The sequence below is a fragment of the Vulpes lagopus genome, chromosome 3 (assembly GCF_018345385.1).
Source record: "Vulpes lagopus strain Blue_001 chromosome 3, ASM1834538v1, whole genome shotgun sequence".
NCBI classification, from domain to species: domain Eukaryota; kingdom Metazoa; phylum Chordata; class Mammalia; order Carnivora; family Canidae; genus Vulpes; species Vulpes lagopus.
The window spans coordinates 98,423,539-98,435,905 of record NC_054826.1 but is presented as its reverse complement, the minus strand read 5'-3'; the positions used below and the strand labels follow the sequence as shown (position 1 = coordinate 98,435,905).

Genomic DNA, 12,367 nt, shown 5'->3' with positions numbered 1-12,367 from the left:
GCCTACAATCACCTATGAGGCCCTCTGTGCACTGCTTTACCCCCCCCATCCTGTTCCTTCTAGCCTCACTCCCACTCTCACTTCCAGCCACCCCACCCTCCTCATTGCCCCTCAAAGGCATCAGGTCCATGCTGGCCTCAGGGCCTTTGCACCTGCTGTTCCTGATGCCTCCCTCACTTCCTTCAGGTCTTAGTTTTTAGAGACCATTCCTGGTCACCCTAAAATCAAACCTCACCCTGACCTTGACCTCCACCTTGCATTCCTGTCCAACTGCCTAGCAGTACTTGTTAAGATTTGAAATGCAGAACATTTACTTGCTTATTTCCCATCTCCTGCTCTACCACCAACCCCCACATGTCAGCTCTATGAGGGTGGGGGTGTTGCCTGTTTTACTCACTGCTTTATCTCCAATGCCAGGAAGAATCATTGCTCATTATATTGTTTGAATGCATAAGTGGGCACACTGGCCAAAGCCAGGCTTTCCCTCTATCCCCACTGCATTATAAGTGTCCCTCCTCCAACACCCACAATGTACCCAGGATGTACAATGGGCATGCTCAGTAACCTTCCCAAGCCAAGCATCGAACTGGTGTTCTTTGAATAAACCTAATCAGCGTGCACAGGAGGGCCTTCAGGTGCTACGTAAAGAACTTAGAGAAGCAGGAGGAAAAGCACTTTGGATGGAACCCAGGTGCTCAAATGGAAGTCATTTCATCCTCGCCTACACTTAAGCCCTGATCATGTGTAAAGGCCACACCATCCACCGGGTGGGGAGCCCACTCCCCATCTCCTTCCTCCCTCAGCTTCACCCTCCACTGAGCCTCAACCTCTGTTCTGCTGACCTTCAAAGGCCACTTGCTCGCTGGTCAGGTGACACTGTCCTGTAACACCCGTCCGACAAACTCTTAAGTTAAATTTTCAAGAAGGAATTAGATGGATGGGTTTACTTACCTGGTTTGTTTAAATAAACCTTAAGTGCCTCGACTCCTCTGATGTAGTAGGAATTACCAATCCTGTTTCCTGGGGCAGGAAACTGAGGCTGCCGACATTAACATGACGTGCCTGGGGATACATGATGGAGGAAAACCGGGTCTGTGTGGTCCCATCTTTGCCTCTGCTCTGGGCTGTGCTGGGATGGTGCCTGATTTCCTTCCTAACTCCCTCCCTCCCCTCTTCCTTCTTTTATGGTGGTAACATACAACATGAAACTGACCATTTTAATCACTTGTGAATATACAGTTCAGTGCATGCAGTACATTCACGTAGCTGTGCACCTGTCCCCACCATCCATCTCCAGAACTTTCTCAACTCCCACACTGAAAGTCTGTCCCCATCAAACGCTAATTCCTCAACCCCCTCCTCCCCCGCCTCCCATCCGCCTGGACGCTCAACCTTCTACTTTCTGTTTCTATGAGTTCGAGTCCTCTAGGGACCTGACATAAGTGGAATCATACGGTATTTGTCATTTTTGTGACTGGCTTAGTTACACTGAGCATCAAGCCCCGTCCATGTTGTAGCAGGTGTCAGAATGTCCTTCCTTCTGACTTCTTTCTTTGAAACAGGAATGCATTTTTTTATGTTGTTGTAGTTAACATTGTTATTCATGGTGGCATCCCAAGTGCAGGGGACAGGGCCGATATCCTCCCAGGCAGGGAGGAGTATTTATCATTGACTTTACCTATAATGGCCAGTGCAGAGGATCCCTGAGTGGCTCAGCGGTTTGGCTCCTGCCTTCAGCTCAGGGCACGATCCTGGAGACCCAGGACTACGTCGGGCTTCCTGCATGGAGCCTGTTTCTCCCTCTGCTTCTCTCTCTCTCTGTCTCTCATGAATAAATAAATAAAATCTTTAAAAAAAAATAATGGCCAGTGCAGGGTGGTAATAAAAGCAGACTGGTTTCTAGTCACTTTTCATTATTGTTTCAAATCCTCAACAGTCAATGTACTGCCTTGTTCTCCTATTCTTGGCCAACTACTCCCACCATCCCCCCAACTTGGTGCATCACGGATTATTTATAAATGCCTATTCATCATATTATGATATAAAAAGAGTTTAAGAAAAAGAACCCTGGAATTGGAAAGCTGATGTAACAATTCCTCAGGGGGTTCAGGAAAAGTTCTGTTTGAGGTCAGCCTTTGGGAATCTGCTGGCTCCTGACAAATGCAGCCTTCGACTTGCTTGGCCTCTGCATGTGAGAGCGTGTGTGTGCCTGTGTGTACGTGGACACACACATGTGTCATAAAGTCCCTGGGGTCTAGAGAGACTTTAACTTCCCAGGATGATGACCCTTATGGAGCTAATTTTAGATTCTTGGTAGATGCTATTTGGCCCAGAAGCAGGAGATAAGGAAAGGGGATGTTAAGGAAAGTGAAAGGCAGGGTGGGAAGACAGCAAAAGAAAACCAAAGGCTTATTATTCATCTGTCTGCGAGCTCTCTGGTAAAATCAGAACCTGAATTCCTCAGTGCTATAGTTACTTCCTAAAAGCATGTTCTATTTATTTAGTGGCCTGGTCCAGCCCCACTGCTCCCAAGTCTCCTCATCTGCCTGATTACCCTAAGCATTTTCATTTCTGGGAGGATGGGAGCAGTCTACAGATGTTCCTCCTCTCTGGGCCTCTGAATAGGAGAGGCACAGATCACACCCAGAGCCCATGGTCACGTGTGGCTTTCATCTGAAGCTCACGTGACTAAGGAGCTGGGCCATGGACAAGGCTGTGTAGGGACCAGCTACTTGGCATCCATTCTGTGCTAGATCCACAAGATGCAGGAGTGGATCAGACAGGGTCCCTGCTGCCAAGGAACTTAGAACTCACCTGTCATCACTTGAGCACCTGGGCTCTGATAATCACGAGATCTTCCTCTCTGCATTAGGATCTCATCTTGTAACAACTTAGTGAGGTGGATATTATTATGATCCCAGATAAGGAAGTGAGGTAGGTATTTAAAGACAGCACTGTGTGTCCAGTGCAGTGCTTCCACTCCCTGTGATAGCTCCATGAAAGACATGTGGAGGACATGTTCTCCTCACAGAGTACTGGAAAATAAGCTCAAGGTTCATCCAACCCAGTCCCTGGCTCCAGAAGGAGCACCTGCTAAGTGGACAGATGGATGAGTGAATGGATAGATGATGGATGGATGGATGGATGGATGGATAATGATGGATGGATAATGAATAAATGGATGATGGTTGGTGAGTAGATGATGGTAGATGATGATGAATGATGGATGGATGGATGGATGGATGGATGGATGAATGAATGATGGATGAGTAGATGATGGATAATGGATGAATGATGGATGGACAGATGATGGATGGATGAATAGATGATGGATATGGATGGATGGATGGATGATAGATAATGATGGATGGATAGATGATAGATGAATGAATGAGCAGATGATGGATGGATGATGGATGAATGGATAATGATGGATGGATGGATGGATGGATGGATGATGAATAGATGAATAAGTGGATGATGGATGACACATGGATGATGGATGATAAATAGATGGATGGATGGATGGATGGATGAGAGATTATCCAGCTGAATTGGGGTTTGAATCCACCTGGGCTTTTCAGACACTGGGCTTTATTCAACCTTGGGAGACTCACAGAAAGTAGAGACTCTCTCTTTTGGAAAAATAAGAATAAATGCTTCTTGACAAAGAGGTGTGATGCCAGGGGCATGAAAAGTTGGAAATATTTTTAGATATTTTTGAAATAATAAAATAAAAATGGTACTTCAATGCCAAATAAAATCAAATTGAGATATAAGTCTAAGCGCAATATGAAAAAGAAAGAAATTCAGCTGGAGAAATTGATTTCCAGCAGCTTTGACCCTCATATTTCTGGGATCCCATGAAATTCACCATTAATGAGGAAATCTCCAGTTGGCTTGGAATTGGAGAAATCCTTGTCCAGGTCCTGGGTTGTCTCTGCCTCAGCAGGAAAGCACTGTGTTCAGAAGAGCCCGTCTTAGGCCCTCTCTTTCAGAGCCTGCAAGGAAGATTCCAGCAGTGGCCTGCTGGGGCTCACCCTTCCCTGAGATGACCCTACAGGATTCCAAGGGTCTCTGGGGCAAGAGGCTATTTCTGGGCCTCAGGCTCTGTATCCATGTTTGGTCTTCAAGGAGCACACTGTGAACTTTCCTCCACCTGCCAAGGCTTCTTCCCGCAGCCCTCCTGGGAGGACACTGATCCCCTTTCCTCCAAGATGGCAAACAACAGCTGAGAATGTAGCTTCTGGACCTTACCAGGAAGTGCCCTGCAACCACCACCCTAGGGCACAAAAATGAAGGGAGCCTCTTGAGACACATCGATCAATGTTTATTTCCTTTTCTTTCCCCTAAAGAAATAATTCCAAATCCTGAAAACAGTCCTTCTCATTGAAAACACTTTAGACAACAATGATATGTTTAAAGAAGGTTTAACTTGGGGCACCTGGGTGGCCTGGTCAGTTAAGTGGCTGCCTTCAGCTCAGGTCATGATCTCAGATTCCTGAGATCAAGCCCTGTGTCAGGCTCCCTGCTCAGTGGGGAGTCTTCTTCTCCCTCTGCCCCCTCCCTCTACTCATGCACTCTCTCTCTCTCTCTCTCTTTTTCTTTCTCTTTCTCTCGTTCTCTCACGCTCTCTGATTTTCAAATGTAAATGAAATCTTTAAAGAGGTTTAACAAAAAAATCACCTGAAATTCCACCACCCAGAGCTAGTAAGTTTGACCGAGCATCCTTTCAGACAAGCTCCTGGCACATCTGTTCACACGGTGCCATTTTGCAAAAATGGCTTCAAGCTCTTCTATAATCTTTCTTAAAACAAACAAACAAAAAATCCCAGTGGTATGCAGTGGGCTTTGTTGAATGCCAGTAAATATAAATTCACATTGTCAGTTTAAAAAATATTCATTGTACTTTATTTATATTTATATTATATTATTTGTTATTATTTATATTTACTCTATTAACTAATTCCCTGTGGATGGACATTTAAGTTGTTTCCAACATTTTGTGGGGGGCCACCTCAAAGCTGCCTGAGGCAGAGGAGAGAGAAGTAGGAAGGATGACCCTTGGGCTTCTAAAGAGGTTGACCAAGGGGCTGAAGCCGGAGCCTGGGCAGTGCCTGGGGAGTGTGTAGCTCTGGGCCCAAGGCTAGAGGTAGGTGCCAGAAGCCTTAGGTTTGTCTCAGTGGCTTTTCCAGATCAGAGGGTTCCAGAGCCTGAATTACCCTAGGGGTGTGGGTCCAGCCCATCCCTATTCCACCAACCTAACAATAACCCACACACTCAAACGGTGAGGAATGTGGAGCTGGGACAGAGAAGTGGCAATGTGATGCCCCCTAGGGGGCAGAGATCAAGCTACTAAGGACATAACCCTGCAGACACCTGCCGAAGAAATCAGCTAAGGAACACGGAGGCATGATAAATATATTCCAATTCTGTTCCCTCCCTTCCCACCTCCAGCCCCAAACCAAGTCATCAGAACTCATGGCTCCAACTCTTGACCTGGCTCAGAGGAGCCCGACATGCTCTATGGAAGCATCCCAGGAAATAAGCATTAGTAGATAAAGGTGGAATTTCTTGGGGTCTCCATTCGGTGTCACTTGGGGAGACCCTTAACAGGTAGGCAGTATGATCCCACTTAAAGCATTTTCAAGACAAACCACAGACTAAGAAAATTTTTACAAAGTACATATCCAGCAGTGGTTTTGTATCTAGAATATACAATTCTTGAAATTCAGCGTTTCAAAAAAAACCCACAACTACCTGATGAAAAAACACAGGCAAAAGATCTGAATGAACACCTCACCAAAGAAGACATGTGGGTGGCAAATGAATATGTGAAAAGATGCTCAACATCCTTAGTTGGGGGTAATTAGTGAAAAGTTTAAGAAAGCATTTTCAAAAAAAAATTTTTTTTAATTAAAAAAAAAAGAAACATTTTCAAGTCCATAATCCCACTTGATTGTTCCATCAGTTCTGGGAGATTAGTAGTCATTTATTATTATTTTTTATTCCCACTTCATAGTGTAGAAATGGAGGCTTGTGGAGGTTAAGTCATTTGCCCAAAGGCAGAACTGTGACTCAAAGCCATGGAATTTTTTCCACTTGGGAGGTTCCTGTATTCTTTTTTTTTTTTTTTTAAGATTTTATTTATTTATTCATTAGAGACACAGAGAGAGAGGCAGAGACATAGGCAGAGGGAGAATCAGGCTCCCCAGGGAGTGCCTGATGTGGGACTCAATCCCCAAACCCTGGGATCATGACCTGAGCCAAAGGCAGATACTCAACCACTAAGCCAGCCAGGTGCCCCAGGTTTCTGTATTCTAAGAACATTCTAGAAACAAGCACTTAGTATCCAATTGGACAAGGCCACACTTCTCATTTTAAGCAAGGACAGAAGACCATGCCCCAAGCACATATCCCCGCCTACCACCACCATGGATAGACAGGCCAGCCTCATAAACAGGAGAACCTAGCATAGGCCTGCCCCTCTAGGTGCAGGAAACGTACCAAGTGGTGACTGTTGAATGTCCAACAGTAGGGGCTCTCATAGGCTGGAACCTACCCCTGTGGACCTTCTGCAGCTGGCCCTTTGCTTCATAGAAAGGGATGCTGTTCCAAGAGCAGCTGGTTTCCAGCCCAGGGCCTGGCACACACAGCAGGAAAGCTGTAGCTTTGGCTTCCTGGCCCTGGTTCTGGATGGGAGTCTGATTTTCTTCAACATACCTCGACTGAGAACTCTGTTATAGCTGAGATTCTGGGTCCTAATCCTGGGAGTGGGGCACTGGGTTTTGGGGTCTCAGGCTGGCACAAGATTAACCAGATACCACTCCTCCATTTTTTTCTTCTGTGTCTCCTGTGCCCTCCCCAGCGTTTCCTCCAGAGGCCAAGGGGCCACAGTGCAAAGCCCTCCAAGGCAGAAAAAGCATCTAGTTAATTGTCAATCAGTTGCCATAGTCTAGCAAAGAACTTAGTGCAGAGCTCACAGAACTGGGAAAAGGAAGGAAGGTGGGGGATGGGTTGACACATAAGGGCCAGCAGCTCAATTTCCTAAGCCAGCTGTTTGCAGGCAGGGCCCAGTTCTCCGTATATTTAAGTCCCGGTGTTTCTGGATGTAGATGAAATAATAATTCCCATCTCAACTACTATCTGAACACAGTAGTGTACTGTGTTCCCACCAGACAGTTCTGGCTTTCACTCATGCAACAGATATTTATTGACCATCTAATAAATACCAGGAACTTGATGTACATGAACTCACTTCATTCTTGGAACAAACCTAGCTGTTAAGTACCACTACCAACCCCATTTTACAGACAAGAAAACTAAAGCATGGAGAGCTCACTAGAGGGGCAGACTCAGAAAATCTGGTTTCAGAGTCCAGTGTTTGATCAACATGCTCTGCTTTCCAGGCCAACCCCAGCCCTTGCCATGCTTACATTCAACAAGGGAAAGAGCCCAGAGATCTAGTACATCCATAATGCACTGCTGAGAGTTGTAAGTGCTAGAAAGAAAAATAGACCCATGTCGCAGACGCTGACTCACTGTGTGTCTTTGGGCAAATTGCTTCACCTCTCTGAGCATGTTTTCTCATCTGCTAAAAGCAGGTCATTACTCATCGGCCCCACCCATCTACCCAGACCCTTGGAAAGATCCAAATGGAGCTAATGGACACGGGAACCCTTTGTTCTTATCAGTGTATCAATACCAATCCAGGACTCTAGGGATTCCCCCCCCCCCCCCCCCGGGAGGGATTTAAGTCAGCTTGCTCCTAGAGAAAGGCATAACTAAACATCCAGATATCTTTATGAGCCAGGTAATTCCAAGTCCAGGGCTATTCTTACTGTATTTTTAAAAGCAGATAGCATTGTGTGTACCCACCTGCTCTTGGAAGATGATAGTTACCTGACACTTACTTTGAAGGCCTTCTCCTGGCCAAGCACTCTTACAGAAATGGAACTTTCTGGAACACTGGCCACTAAAAACTCCCTGGTGAAAAGCTCAAGAGAGACAGAATTGCATGTGCTAGAGTTCTTGTGTTTGCTCCCCATCCAATCCACCTTGTGCTATGTCCTGGGAGGCTGACCTCCACTCACTGCCTCCCCACTTCTCTGCTCTCTAGCCTCTGGTTGAGTGCGGCCATAGGAGATGTGAAGAGGAAATGGGTGAGTAGGTCAGGAGATTCAACCAAGCGCCTGGCCCCTGTGGGGTCTGGCTGGGCAGTAGCCAGGCCATCCCCATGAGGACTACACTTTTCCCACTTTTCCTACACTTTTCTGGGATGTGGTGGCTTCCCCACTGGCTCTCCATACCCCCCATCAGTTCTCCTTAACCTTGCCACCCCTACTTAAAAATCTCTCCTTTAAGCTCCAGACTGTGACCCCATGGGAGTGTGTTCTCTCCTACTGGGGCCCAGGCTGAAAAATCTCCTGCCAGGGAACATTCCTTCCCAGAATCACTGTGAGCAGGGTCCTATTTCTTCTTGCTGACCCATGCTTTCATCAGCCAGAGGATGAAGATCGTGTGGGAGTAACCTGGAAGTACCCTGGCTTTGGCTGGGGCATTCTAAGGATGGACTCCAGGCCCCAGCTCCCCCTGCAGCCTCTCCTGGATAACTGTCTTCTAAGGACCCCCAGGAAGTGGGGTCTGGGAAGACCTCCTCTCCTGCTCTCCCCAGAGAAGCTCCACCTATATCTGTTGACAAATCAGACTTCTGCTGCTAAAAAAAAAATTAAAAAGAACCCTGTCAGGTGACCAGAATTTGAGGAGCAGCTGATTGGCAGGAATGGCACCTCAGCAGCATTGACCTTAGCCATGCTTGGAGGCATCTCAACCAAACTCTTATTTTACCTTTGGGGAAACTGAGTCCCTGCTTGAAAGAAGTGTGGTCCATCCTCAGGTGTGAAGTATTCAGGCAGAGCAGGTGCTAGTGAAGATTCCATGTCATAATTGCTTATTAATACAATTCTTCATTGACAGATTCCAGTTTTCAGAAACACAATAATAATGCCACGGGGATCAGTTGATAAAAGGAAGCCTCTGCAAACATTAATATGTATTAAATCAAAAGTCCAGTGGTTATTATCTTGGTAAAGTAGCTGCTTCCCATGCACAAACTCAGAGAGACAAAAAAGGAAATCAGCTCTGTGCTCACTGACCACTAAGATGGGTTCCTCTTTCCTTTAAGAGTGAATTAAGGCATCCATAATAAAAATATAAAATCTAAAACCATACAACTCTTAAAAGAAAATGAAGGAGCAAATCTTCATAACCTTGAATTTGGCAGTAGCTTCTTAAATGCCATGCCAAAAGCACAAGCACAAAAGAAAAAAAAAATAGATAGCTTAGACTTTGTTAAAATTAACTTTTGTGCATCAAAGGGCATTATCAAGAAATTGAAAAAGCCTACAGAATGGGAGAAAATATTTGTAAATCACGTATTTGATAAAGATCTAGTATCTAGGGGCTCTTGGGTGGCTCAATCAGTTAAGCATCTCACTCTTGATTTTGGTTCAGGTCATGATCTCAGAGTGGTGAGATCAAGACCCCTGTCAGGTTCCACACTGAGTGTGGAGCTTGCTTAAGATTTTCTCCCTTTCCTTCTGCCCACCCCCTCACTCTGACATACACACTCTTTCTCTTTAAAAAAAAGGATCTAGTATCTAAAATATATAAAGAACTCTTGGGATCCCTGGGTGGCGCAGCGGTTTGGCGCCTGCCTTTGGCCCAGGGCGCGATCCTGCAGACCCGGGGTCGAATCCCACATCAGGCTCCCGGTGCATGGAGCCTGCTTCTCCCTCCGCCTGTCTCTCTCTCTCTCTCTCTCTCTCTCTCTCTGTGACTATCATAAATAAATAAAAAATTAAAAAAAAAATTAAAAAAAAAAAAGAACTCTTATGACTCTACAACAGAAAGACAAACACCCAATTAAAATATGGGCAAAGGACTTGGATAGACATTTTCCCAAAGATATGCAAATGACCACTAAGCACGTGAAAAGATGCTCAACATCATCAGTCATTAGAGAAATATAAAAACCGAAGTAAGATACCACTTCATACCCACTAGGATGACCATAATTTAATACAAAACAAAAAGGAAAGTAACAAATGTTAATGAGGATCTGGAGAAATTGTGAAGCACTGGCAGGAAGGTAAAATGATGATTCAGTCGCTGTGGAAGCAGGTGCTTCCTCAAAAAACTGAACATAGGGGCCCCTGGGTGGCTCAGTCAGTTAAGCATCTGGCTCTTGGCTTTGGCTCAGTTTGTGATCTCAGGGTTGTGGGATCAAGCCCAATGTCTGGCTCCCAACTCAGTATGGAGTCGGCTTGAGATTCTCTCTCCCTCTGCCCCTCCCCCCCCACTCATGCGCATGTGCAAGTTCTCTCTCTCTCTCTCTCTGAAAATAAATAAAATCTTAAAAAAAAGAAAAAAAACCTTGAACATAAAATTGCCAACTGATCTAGCAATTCTGTTCCTAGGTAAATATGAAAAAAAAATCTAAAACCAGAGCTCAAATAAACATAACCGTATGTTCATAGCAGTGCAATTTGCAATAGCCAAAAAGTGGGAATAACCTAAATGTCCACCAATGAGTGTGGATAGAATGTGACAGATCCATACAACGGAATACTGTTCATCCATAAGAGGGAATGAGGTCCTGACACCTTCTACAACTTGGATGAACTTTGAAAACATGACGCTAAGTGAAAGAAGCTTGGCACAAAAGGTCATATGTCATACAATTCCATTCATATGAAACACCTACAGTAGGTAAAACCATAAAGATGGAAAACAGATTGGTGGTTGCCGGGGCTGAGAAGAAGCTGTCTAAGGGGTACCAGGTTTCCTTTCGGGCTGATGAAAATGTTTTGAAATTAGGTGGTTGTCGTATAACATTGTGAATGTAGTAAATGCCATTGAGTTATTCACTTAAAATGGTTAATTGTATGTTAATTAAAAACAGTGGGAGGGGGTAGAGATAAGGGTGGAGGCAGAGCCAGGAAGAAAGTCCCCCAGGCAGTTTCTTCCTCCAGATCCAGAGGCCATCTCTGAGCTGGAGAAGGGGACAAAGGATACTTAGAGTCCATCCTTCCCCCTGACAGATGGGAAAGGCAAGCCCAGCAAGGGCAAGGACTTGCTCAAGGTCACAGAATGTGTGGGAATCCATGGAGGAATTGGAGGCAGGGCTTTAGGACTCAGAGCTGGCACTGCATCAGGATGCCTCTCCTGGCCGTGGTGGGCTGGAGGGGGCCCATGGCCATGATCAGATGAGTGAAGTCCAAGCTCGCATGGGCCTTCCAGACCAAACAGGTCCTCAGCCAAATGCTTATCTGGGCTCATCCATGCCAAAGGCTTTGGATGAGTCAACACGGGTCTTCCTCCTTGAGAGTCGACCCCCTCCATGGGCAGAGTTCTGGCTTTAAGCAGAAAACTCATTAGCCAACTGTTCTATTTATGCCCATAGCTTCCACCCCTAGGCTGAGGTCATCAGTTTCCCCACAAGGGCAATGGGAGGAAGGGGAATGTCCTAAAATGACAGCATTCACTGATCCCCCCTGAGGGACCTAGGAGCATCCAGGCAACTCTGGAAGGTGAAGCCAGCTGAGCCACCAGAGCCCTGAGGAGCTCTTTTCTTTTTTAAGGTTTTGCTGGCTCAGACCTGTTGAGCAGGTATAAAAGGGAATGGCCAGCCTCTGCTGGGCACCCAGTCTCTTCCAGCGTGATCTCAGGTGGGTATCATGGGGGCTGCCGGGAGAGATGGGAAACAGGGAGGTGGGTGCTACGGAGGAACCACCCCAGGAAAGTGGGTGTAATGATGAAAGATTAGCAAGGGGGAGCAGGAGGTGAGCATTTCTTGAGCACTTGCCTGCCCCAGGGTCTGCAGAGTGAGCATTTCATGCAGTGCTCCAGGGACCTGGACCCATAGGAGAGGAGGCAGCTACCAGGGCTCATGCTGCGTTCTGCAGTGAAACAGGAGCAGTTGGGATTCGAACTCTGATCACCCCCACTTCACTGCACCATCTGCCTTCCCTGGTTGAGGGTGGGGGAGGAAGGAGGTGTAGGGTTTACCCAGGGTACAATCCCAGCCCTGTCCTTCCCACATTCTGTAATGCCTCTCTGCATCTGTTTCCTCCTCCTCCACCCAACCCCAGGACCCTTGCAGCTTTTGCATTCCTCAAGCTGAATGTTTTCTGTTGTGTGGCTTATGATTTAAAAGGGGGGAGGGATGTTCTTAGGGGTGCCTGGTTGGCTCAGTCGGAAGAGCAGGCAACTCTTAATCTCGGGATCTTGATCTCTTGAGCCCCACGTTGGGTGTAGAAATTACTAAAAACAATAAACTTAAAACATTTTTTAATTAAAAAAAAAA

At 46.1% G+C, this 12,367-nt stretch overlaps 1 protein-coding gene across 1 annotated transcript in view; it reads right to left on the bottom strand.

Annotated features, from left to right (window-relative positions):
* Window positions 1–6,518, bottom strand: part of KPNA7 (karyopherin subunit alpha 7) — a 33,940-nt gene extending 27,422 nt beyond the window's left edge. The window contains exon 1 of the mRNA XM_041749593.1: window positions 6,508–6,518. The gene's annotated coding sequence lies outside the window, so the exon portion shown is untranslated. The remainder of the gene's footprint in view (window positions 1–6,507) is intronic.
* Window positions 6,519–12,367: the final 5,849 nt, after the last annotated feature.